Below are 11,982 nucleotides of genomic sequence, written 5' to 3' on the forward strand. Positions count from 1 at the left end.
TATAAGTCGCACTGGAGCCCGGCCAAACTATGAAAAAAACTGCGACTTATAGTCCGAAAAATACGGTACTCATTTACAGAGAAATTCACGGCTGTTAACTGAGAATCGAATGTTTAAACTCCAAAACATTGCACATTTTTAATCAAGCCAACGCTTCACAATTCCTTTATCAGAAGAACACAAGCGGGAGGCAAAGTGGAGTATAACTAATAACTACTACCTCTACTATAGGCGTATGGAATGTGACGTTGTTTTAGAGCAGAAAGGCAGACACAAAAAGGTGTTTATGGTGACACGGCTGCACCGAGCCAAATGAGATCTACATTCCCTGGGGGCCTCTGCACCCTCTGCCTGTGTTTTTAGCCAGTTTCAAGTGAAAAGAGCTGCAATGCGCTATAATCCTCACACTACAGTTATTGGAGAACATCAGTAGGGGAAAGAAACCGCACAGTTAAAAAAACATCTAACACATTTTTTTTAAGTGTTTCTACCATTCTTGCTTCAATCATTATCATCAAGAGAAAGAGGGGTCCAAGAAAGTATGATTTTTAAATCCTACCAGCATCTTCCACTGTATTTAATATTGCAAACACAGGGATCAATGTCTTCTTCACTTTCAGCTTCTCTAGGTTGCCGACCACTATGTAACTCACATTCAAAACCACCTCATATTATCATTTATATTGTGTAAATGCTCCAAAGCATTCACACATATGGTTTTCTACACCAAAATGCATCTATTTATTCAACTTCTTCCCCAGATTTTGGCGCGCTCTACTTTCTACATTTTTCACACGATTCAAATCGTTCCAACTTCAAACTGTTCAGCCTATTCGGGAATCGCGGGCTTTCCCTTGACATATTCCAAAAATTCCCAGATTTCCCAGAATTCCAGGTTTTCCGGGACATTTTTCCCATTAAAAATGAATTGACCATTTTTCAAACTTCCACCATTTCCACATTTTTCAATCGATTCAAACCATTCCACATTCAACACATTCCACTCATCCTGGACATACTTTTTCCAAGTTTTAAAAAAATTCCAGGAATCCCAGAATTCCTGTTTTTTTCAAACCCTTTTTTCCATCCTTTTTTCTGTCGACTACTCCTTCCACATTTTTTGACCCACTTCAACCGTTCTACCGTCAAAACATTCCTCTTAATTAGGACAAAAAACAAAGTTGTTTTTTTAACTGTAAAAATTTCCGGTTTTCCCAAAATTCCAGGAATTCCGAAATACTATTAAAAAGGTTACTACTTCAACATTTCTCGACCGATTTGAAAAATTCCAACACCAACCATAAACTCATTCACAACATTCAAAATATTTAGCATTTTCAAAAAAAATCCCGCTTTTCCAGAAATTCCCAAAATTTCCATGAAATTCCAAGTGAAAAGAATGGGACATTTTTCAAAGTTCCACAAATCCCCACATTTTTTATCCGATTCAAACCGTTCCAACTTTAAAATATTCAGCCTGTTCAGGAGATGTGTGCTTGCTTTCAACAATTACCGTATTTTTCGGACTATAAGTCGCAGTTTTTTTCATAGTTTGGCCGGGTGTGCGACTTATACTCAGGAGCGACTTATGTGTGAAATTATTAACACATTACCGTAAAATATCAAATAATATTATTTAGCTCATTCACGGAAGAGACTAGACGTAGACGTATAAGATGTCATGGTATTTAGCGATTAGGAGTGACAGTTTGTTTGGTAAACATATAGCATGTTCTATATGTTATAATTATTTGAATGACTCTTACCATAATATGTTACGTTAACATACCAGGCACGTTCTCGGTTGGTTATTTATGCCTCATATAACGTACACTTTGTTACGCTTACGTGGCATTGTGATGCCGGAGGTCGTCTTTTCAAGATGCAGAGGGATGTCAGGAAGCGGCTTGCAGGTGAGAATAAATGATTTATTCTGATTGCAGAACAAAATGCTGCGCGGTGCACCACGGCACGGAAAACAAGAGGGTAGCAAAGATGCTAATACCAAAAATGTAAGCTATGAGAGAAACCAAGAGCGTAACTTGTTGCGTAGGAGCAAATAAGACCAACAGACCGAGTGAGGCCAGCGCTTAAACTAAATAGCCCTCTGATTAGTGCCCGGGCAACAGGTGCGCGTCCGGGACAATAACCAGAGGCAGGTGACTATAATCTGCCGTCATGGCAACAGAAACAAACTCAAGAGGTGCTGAAAACACAAGTGACTTGAAAACAAAAACAAAAATATGATCCGGGCAGCGGATCATAACAGTACCCCCCCCTTAAGGGACAGATTCCAGATGTCCCCTGGCAAAACTAAAACCCCCCCGACTATAACAAAGTTCAAGAGTCAAGGGAGGGTGGAGGGAGGATTTGGCGGAGGGTCGCCAGGCCACGTGTCCCTGAATCCACCGGGGACAAGTAAGGTGGCGGCGGCGAATGGAAGGCCGCTGCCGGAGGCGAGGCGGGCGACCATGGAAAGGCCACATCCGTGGCTGCCGAGAAGGTGGGCGTGAGTGGCGCCAGAAGTTCAGCAGCCGGAGAGTTCTGCGACTACGTCTTGGGTGTCGCTGCTGTTTGCGCCACTGGCGTCCATACACAAACCTCCGAGAGCGCCGCTTGCGCAGCCAGACCACTCGAGGTCGCTGAGACGACGATGAGGGCGAGAGAGCAGACGTCGCCGTGGAAGCAGGAGGAGTCGTCGTCGCCGTGGAAGCAGGAGTCGTCGTCGTCGCCGTGGAAACAGGAAGCGTCGTCGTCGCCGTGAAAACAGGAAGCGTCGTCGTCGCCGTGGAAACAGGAAGCGTCGTCGCCATGGAAACAGGAAGCGTCGTCGCCGTGGAAACAGGAAGTGTCGTCGCCGTGGAAACAGGAGGAGTCGACGTCGCCGTGGAAGCAGGAGGAGTCGACGTCGCCGTGGAAGCAGGAGGCAGCGTCTCTGTCGGCGTGGGCGGAGCAGGCGGCTCGTCTGTCGGCGTGGGCGGAGCCAGAGGCGGAGCAGGCGGCTCGTCTGTCGGCGTGGGCGGAGCCAAAGGCGGAGCAGGCAGCTCGTCTGTCGGCATGGGCGGAGCCATAGGCGGAGCAAGCGGCTCGTCTGTCGGCGTGGGTGGAGCAGGCGGCTCGTCTGTCGGCGTGGGCGGAGCCAGAGGCGGAGCAGACGGCTCGTCTGCCGGCGTGGGCGGAGCCAGAGGCGGAGCAGGCGGCTCGTCTGCTGGCGTGGGCGGAGCCAGAGGCGGAGCAGGCGGCTCGTCTGCCGGCGTGGGCGGAGCAGGCGTCCGGGCTGTCGTTGCCGTGGGAGCAGGTGCTGGTGTGGGAACCAGACTTGGAGCAGGTGCTGGTGTGGGAACCAGACTTGGAGCAGGTGCTGGGCGTGACCTTGGCGGAGGTGGCCTGGCTGGGGGTTGAGGCTTAGCACGCCGAAGGACTGGTGGTGGTGGCCGGGCAGGAGGTTGCGGCTTAGCATGCCGAAAAACCGGTGGTGGCGGCCGGGCAGGGGGTTGCGGCTTAGCATGCCGGAGGACTGGTGGCGGAGGCCGGCATGGAGGTTTGGGCTTGGCTGGGCGCAGCTGTGCCCGCCCACTAGCAAAGCACCCAGTACTAGCCCCCGCCTCAAGAAGCGGATCGTCATGTCCGTTGTGTCCTGAGCAAGACACTTCACCCTTGCTCCTGATGGGTGCTGGTTAGCGCCTTGCATGGCAGCTCCCTCCATCAGTGTGTGAATGTGTGTGTGAATGGGTAAATGTGGAAGTAGTGTCAAAGCGCTTTGAGTACCTTGAAGGTAGAAAAGCGCTATACAAGTACAACCCATTTATCATTTATTTATCCCAGACGCGTTTTGTGCATTCTGGAACAGTCTTTAGGGGTGGGAGGGAGGAGGTGAGGAGGGGGGTAGGCTCCTCCCCTTTTGATTGTCCAAATTGTCTATTCTGCTCTTCAATAGAATGCGGAGTGTCCTTTGCCGCTTGGGATTGTTCCTCAAGTCTTAGTTCAATCAGTACCTTACGGTACCACTCATCCACCCAAGCAGGACTGTATTTCTCGAGGGGTGTCTCGGAAGATGACTGGGCTGGAAACAGAAGTGGAGAAGGCAGAGCAGCACGTGGCACAGCAGAAAGAGGAGTGGGTGGAGCTTGAGCCTTAGGGGGTGGGGCCAAAGTAATTGGAGGCTGAGCTTGAAAGTCAGAAGGTGAGTGGGACTGACTAGACCTAGAATTAACAAAAATGTCCTGATAGTGTTTAATTGTCAAATTAAAGTCATTAGGAAGTGGCTGACAGTAAGAATTAACAGAATGCAAAAAAATGTCTTTTTCTATGACGTCATCAAAAGTGGACGGGGGCGTGTCCTCGGGGGGCGACAACGGAATGACGTCATAGCTGCGATCCCAGTGATTGACAGGCCAGTCGGAGGAATCTTTGAAAATATGGTCATTATAATTACCAAATATTTGAGGAGAATCCTGGGCTGGTTGTAGCTGGCTGTGCTCCGGAGGGAAAAGTTGTGGGATAGGTGCGTCTTTGCCCCGAGCCGAAGTCTTCTTGGCTGACTTCCGCTTTCGCTGACGCGTTCGGGCTGGCTGTGAGCCAGATGGAGTCGATTTGGACCAACGAACCGTCAGGCCCCCACAAAAGGTCTTCGCGCTCCAAAGGGGAATACTGGAGAGTCTCTCTCTCTCCATCGCCTTTAAGACCAGCCACGTCCCGTAGCCGGAATCCTCCACGCCCTCTTCGAAAAGACTGTTTGCTGTTGGTCTTCTGTTACGCTTACGTGGCATTGTGATGCCGGAGGTCGTCTTTTCAAGATGCAGAGGGATGTCAGGAAGCGGCTTGCAGGTGACAATAAATGATTTATTCTGATTGCAGAACAAAATGCTGCGCGGTGCACCACGGCACGGAAAACAAGAGGGTAGCAAAGATGCTAATATCAAAAATGTAAACTATGAGAGAAACCAAGAGCGTAACTTGTTGCGTAGGAGCAAATAAGACCAACAGACCGAGTGAGGCCAGCGCGTAAACTAAATAGCCCTCTGATTAGTGCCCGGGCAACAGGTGCGCGTCCGGGACAATAACCAGAGGCAGGTGACTATAATCTGCCGTCATGGCAACAGAAACAAACTCAAGAGGTGCTGAAAACACAAGTGACTTGAAAACAAAAACAAAAATATGATCCGGGCAGCGGATCATAACACACTTAATCAGCCTGTTGTTCACTATTCTTTATTTATTTTAAATTGCCTTTCAAATGTCTATTCTTGGTGTTGGGTTTTATCAAATAAATGTCCCCCAAAAATGCGACTTATACTCAAGTGCGACTTATATATGTTTTTTCCCTTCTTTATTATGCATTTTCGGCCAGTGCGTCTTATACTCCGGTGCAACTTATACTCTGAAAAATACGGTAGTCATTTTGAAGTTCAACTTCAGCATTGCAGCATTCAGACGCAAAAGGAATTGCACATCTAGTAGTTACTATTACATTACATTACAACTCATTTAAATAAGTGTCAAAGGTCAAGAGCATATAAGAAGTGTGTTGTCTGAAATCTACCAGTTTAAAAAGTGTTTTTAGTAAGCCCTCCTTTGTGTGTCTGTTGCTTTAATGCGAATGAGCTAACAGCGTTGTCATGATCCGTTGCCCGGATCATGTTTTATTTTAGTTTGACTCCCTTAGTTCTGTTTTCAGCACCCCTGAGTTTGTGTTTCTTAATTGCCATGGGTGCCGATGATTTTCACCTGCCTCTGATTAGTGTTCGGGACGCTCACCTGCTCCCGGGCACTAATCAGAGAGCTATTTATTACTGCCTTAGCCATAGCTTCCCATGCTATCAGCACACTTTTCTGTTTATTCTTGTGTTTGTGTTCATGACTGATATATGGAGAATAAATCATTGTCCTACCTGCATGCTGCCGCCGGAGTTCCGTCTGCATCTCGGGGAAACGATCTGCGCATTAACATGCGACCCTGCCGTAACAAGCGTGTGTGTTTCCAAGAGGTGTTATTTTTTACTTTATCCACTTTTTACATGTATTTGTGTTTTGTATACATCTATTTGACTTAATAGAGCTATATATCACATACAACAACTTAACATTAAGGAGTAGGACACAAATGCTAGCATAGCTATGGGAGCTAAAGTGCTAACATTACACTCACATTTTAACATCATGCTAGGTTAGCCAATACGGCTCAAAAGTGTCACATGGAAACGCAATGTATTGTGGTTCTTGCTGGCGTCTGAATAGCTTATTTACATGGCTGAATGCAAGACTGTCCTAAGATTGTGGTATTTTCTTTAGCAGGTTCAAAACATGGTGCGAACGTACAACCTAATTAACTGCCACAATGGTTTTCATGATCCATTCAGGTAAAAAAACCGATTTGGTGAGATTTGTCTCATTTCCAGCTTACAAGCAAAGCCAAGGAAGTCGGGTTAGTGAGCTAATAAAGAGATGATGAATAGCCATGTTACTGACGTCCCGCCCATTGAATACGCGTGGTAGTCAAGCTAGCTCTGTTTTCAAAGGGTACTAGGTGCCGTTTAGCCTTTCTCGAAGAAAAAATGACCTATGCTTGAGTTGTTTTCGGCTTTAGGAATCATTCAAATCGCAAAAAGGATAAATGTTTCTTCAGAGTTCCTCGAGAGGTAATCAAAAAGGGAGGAAAAGTGCAAGATTTTACGAAACGACGAGAAGGTTTGTTTGATATGCTTTTCCCAGTTATTATTTTCCATTAAGTATTATCTTGATACTATTCGTATTTCTTAAATGCATGTTTGCTACGAGTGTTTCAAAAAGCACCCACTCGGAGAGTCTAAATAAAATAAAGCAAATGTCAGCAAAACCTAAAAGAGTTAAGCTTTTACCAAAGACAACAACCATAAATGAAGCTTTCAGCACATACACAGTGTTGACATTTACAGTTATATTTTGATGAAGACGGGGAAAACATGCTACTCATGAACGGCGCGTGGAACAGCAACAAACATCAGTAGATGCAAAGTTAAATCATGAAATGCAACTTTACCCGAGCAAAAACGATGCATATTTATCTGGAAGTGTCTTGATAGCATTTCCCTTGACCCAATCACACACAAAGAAGTTGTAGACCGCCATGCTTTTCCAAGTTTGCATTTGTTTTGTCGTGTAGAATAGCATCTGGAGCACAATAGTTCCATATGTCTGAGAACACGACCGACGTATATTCCTTGGTATCACTCAAATGTTTTTTTGATTATGTATAGGGATCTATTTCATTGCATAGTTACCGTATATACTGCTCAAAAAAATTAAAGGAACACTTTGAAAACACATCAGATTTCAATGGTGAAAAAAAAAATGTTGGATATCTATACTGATATGGATAGTTTAATGTCTCAGGAACAAAAGGATGCCACATCTTTTGATGGAAATAAAAGTTTTCAGCCTACAGAGGGCTCAGTATATAGACAACCCAAAAATCTAAGTGAAAAAATGATGTGGCAGGCTCGTCCATTTTGCCTAAATTCAATTTCTGCAACTCAAAAAATCTTGTGTGGCCCCCACGTGCTTGTATGCATGCTTGATAACGTCGCGGCATGCTCCTAATGAGACGATGGATGGTGTCTTGTGGGATGTCCTCCCAGATCTGTCTAAGGGCATCAGTGAGCTCCTGTAAAGTCTGAGGAGCAACCTGGCGGCGTCTGATGGACCGAAACATTATGTCCCAGAGGTGTTCTATCGGGTTTAGATCAGGTAATCGTGAGGGCCATTCAATTGTGTCAATTCCTTCATCCTCCAGATACTGTCTGCATACTCTTGCCACATGAGGCCGGGCATTGTCGTGGACCAGGAGGAACCCAGGACCTACTGCACCAGCGTAGGGTCTGACCATGGGTGCAAGGATTTCAACCCGATACCTAATGGCAGTCAGACTGCCGTTCTCTAGCCTGTAGAGGTCTGTTCGTCCCTCCATGGAAATGCCTCCCCAGACCATCACTGACCCACCACCGAACAGGTCATGCTGAATGATGTTGCAGGCAGCATAGCGCTCTCCTTGGCTTCTCCAGACCCTTTCACGTCTATCACAGGTGCTCAGGGTAAACCTGCTCTCATCTGTGAAAAGCACAGGGCGCCAGTGGCGGACTTGCCAATTCTGGTGTTCTATGGCAAATGCCAATCGAGCTCCACGGTTTTGAGCAGTGAGCACAGGGCACACTACAGGACGTCGTGCCCTTAGGCCACCCTCAAGAAGTCTGTTTCTGACTGTTTGGGCAGAGACATTCACACCAGTAGTCTGCTGGAGGTCATTCTGTAGGGCTCGGGCAGTGCTCAACCTGTTCCTCCTTGCACAAAGCAGCAGATATCGGTCCTGCTGATGGGATGAGGACCGTCTACGGCCCTGTCCAGCTCTCTTAGAGTAACTGCTTGTCTCCTGGAATCTCCTCCATGCTCTGGAGATTGTACTGGGAGACACATCAAATCTTCTTGCAACAGCACGCATGGATGTGCCATCCTGGAGGAGTAGGACAATCTGCGCAACTTCAGGTGGGTTAAGAAATCGCCTCATGCTCCCAGTCGTGATAATGACTCTAGCTAAAGCCAACACTTGTGGAAAAACAGTTAAAAAAGATCAAGAGGGAGGAACCTGAAATGGCCTCCACCTGCAAAACCAGTCCTGTTTTGGGGGCCATCTTGTTGTTGCCCCTCTAGTGCACCTGTTGTTAATTCCATCAACACCAATGCAGCTGAAACTGATTAACAAGCCCCTCTGCCACTTACCTGACCAAAACCTTATCAGAAAAGTGCAATTGTATTCATGCCATACCCTGATAAAAAACTGTTCCTTTAATTTTTTTGAGCAGTATTTTGCTCATATATGCTTTTTGCAAAAAGATTTAAGCCTCTTTTGTACTCTGATAGTTTGCGCGCTGCTTGCTGTCAAACAGCCATCTTGGCTTGGTTGACCACCACTGGTTTTCACTTCCGGGAAGAAGTCACGTGTCACTATATAAGCAATAGCCTGGATAGCAACCATGAGAGGATCAAACATCACTTTTAACACCATCACCTGGTACATCTTGGTGTGTCCACTGCATTTTCACATGAGTACCGTATTTTCTGGACCATAGGGCGCACCGGATTGTAAAGCGCACTGTCGATGAGTGGGTCTATTCAGGTCTTTTTTTATACAAAAGGCGCACCGGATTATAAGGCGCATAATAGGGGTCATATTATGATTTTTTCTAAATGTTAAACACTTTCTTGTGGTCTACATAACATGTAATGGTGGTTCTTTGGTCAAAATGTTGCATAGATTATGTTTTACAGATCATCTTCAAGTCGCTTTCTGACAGGATGCGCAGTTTTGTGGGCGGTCTTATTTACGTGGCTCACCTTCGGCAGCATCTTCTCCCAGTCATCTTTATTGTACTGGTGTAGTGTGCAAGGACGGGAGTGGAAGAAGTGTCAAAAGATGGAGCTAACTGTTTATTGGCATTCAGACTTTACTTAAATCAATAACGGAGTACTATCTTCCCATCCGTAGCTCACTAGTGCAACATTTTCGAAAATGTGTCCCGTGAAAAACCGTCCGACCGGAACTCTCTAATAACTAAAGTTCCGTGGGTGAATTATGTAAACCCACTCCACTGGTAGTTTTTAGCGCTTCCTTAGCGAGATATAAGTTAGAACGTTATGCTACTTTATATTAGAAATGGCTAAAGCAGAGGGTGAATGCCCCATAACAAGAAGATAGTGAAAAAGAAGAAGCTTATCGACTACGGCATCGGCATGGACTACAGTGGCGGACCTGCGCACACATCACCAGGTACCAGAAGGTAAGAAAAGTTGGTTTTGCATAATATTGTGAAACAAAACGCCAGTAATATGTCTGCTAATGGATGCTATTTTGCGGTCCTTAGACACACACCATACTAATACTTGTATCTCTGACTACGGTATAGCCGTAATGGGCCCACAGTTCATCAAACGGTGCGGCTTCAAAGTCATACTAACAATGGATGCACAGTCTGTGATGCGCAATACACTACGCATTCCTTGTATTCATACACATGCACATGATGCATGGGGAGCATGAATTCCAGGAGGATGCACCTCTTGCCAGAACATGGGTCATAGGTGGGTATGTTCATGACGAAGAAGGATTTTCCTTAAATAAGTGAGCTCTTGATCGCCTCTTCTCTCAAAAGTGGAGCAAGCAAGTGAGGAAGGTGATAGATTTTTCTCACACGTGGTGCCCATAAAAAGACTTTATGGAGACATAATACAGTAAGAACGGCATTAAAAACTCAATTTTGCATAGGAGTCGTCTTTCAAAGACATTCCTGTCAACCTGATGTGTATAAATCACAAAGTCAGTCTATCTTTGGTGTATTTTTAAGCTATTTTTGTGTAAATCATCACCTTGGTTACTGCTAAGGTGTTACTTAATACAATACATCAGTTAGTTAGTTGAAGGGAAAACAGTAGAGATTCATATTACATGAGTTCCACATAAGCTTGTTTAAAAAAGAGTGCAAACAAATTCAATGCAATGCACCACACACACGCACACACACACAAACACAAGTAAATAATTCAGGAAGATTCTAGAAGAAGAAACCGTTACCCCGGCAGACAGGTAAGCTGATACCTTGGCGCTTTCAAGCCTTCGAAAAGTGGCTTTTCTCTCATCCCTCATATTATTTCCTCACTGGTTCAGAGAGGAAGAGCATGTGTGCTCAATGTTGTCGTTTGACGTTGGCAGGTATGTTCCACCTGTTATAAAACAACACATTGTTAGACCCTGTTGGACATTATGATACAGCACACTGCAGTTTAACCTCCTGAGACTGGGAACGGGTACTGAATTTGGTACTTTTATAGATGATACTTTTATAGATGACGACCGGAGTTTGCAGATTCACGTGAAATCGAACGATACCATATTTCGATACCTTTGCTGCTCGTGATGTCACGCCCGGTTGCAGACTCAAAACACTTGGCCGGGAAACAAGCACTCAGAGCGGACTCAGCCGCACTTTCCTGTAGGTAATGTTAAAACTTTCAAGGCCAACAAAGCATGAATAAGGTGCTCATAAGTACAGTCAGACTCGGCTTTTCAAAATGCGCTACCGCAATGATTATTCACAATAGCTTTGTCATATACAGTCGTGGTCAAAAGTTTACATACACTTGAAAATAACATACTGTCATGGCTGTCTTTAGTTTCCAATAATTTCTACAACTCTTATTTTTTTGTAGTAGAGTGATTGGAGCACATACTTGTTTGTCCCAATAAAACATTCATGAAGTTTGGTTCTTTTATGAATGTATTATGGGTCTACTCAAAGTGTGACCAAATCTGCTGGGTCAAAAGTATACATACAGCAATGTTAATATTTGGTTACATGTCCCTTGGCAAGTTTCACTGCAATAAGGTGCTTTTGGTAGCCATCCACAAGCTTCTGGCAAGCTTCTGGTTGAATTTTTGACCACTCCTCTTGACAAAATTGGTGCAGTTCAGCTAAATTTGTTGGTTTTCTGACATGGACTTGTTTTTTCGGCATTGTCCACACGGTTAAGTCAGGTGTTTGGGAAGGTCATTCTAAAACCTTAATTCTAGCTTGATTTAGCTATTCCTTTACCACTTGTGACGTGTGTTTGGGGTCACTGTCCTGTTGGAACTCCCAACAGCGCTCATGAATTTAAGCTATCCTGAAGAATTTGGAGGTAATCCTCCTTTTTCATTGTCCATTTACTCTCTGTAAAGCACCAGTTCCATTGGCAGCAAAACAGGCCCAAAGCATAATACTACCACCACCATGCTTGACGATAGGCATGGGATTAAAGGCCTCACCTTTTCTCCTCCAAACATATTGCTGGGTATTGTGACCAAACAGCTACATTTTTGTTTCATCTGACCACAGAACTTTCCTCCAAAATGTCTTATCTTTGTCCATGTAATCAGCAGCAAACTTTAGACGAGGCTTAAGGTGTCGCTTCTGGATC

This window comes from Nerophis lumbriciformis, linkage group LG38 (genome assembly GCF_033978685.3).
Source record: "Nerophis lumbriciformis linkage group LG38, RoL_Nlum_v2.1, whole genome shotgun sequence".
Classification (NCBI taxonomy): Eukaryota; Metazoa; Chordata; class Actinopteri; order Syngnathiformes; family Syngnathidae; genus Nerophis; species Nerophis lumbriciformis.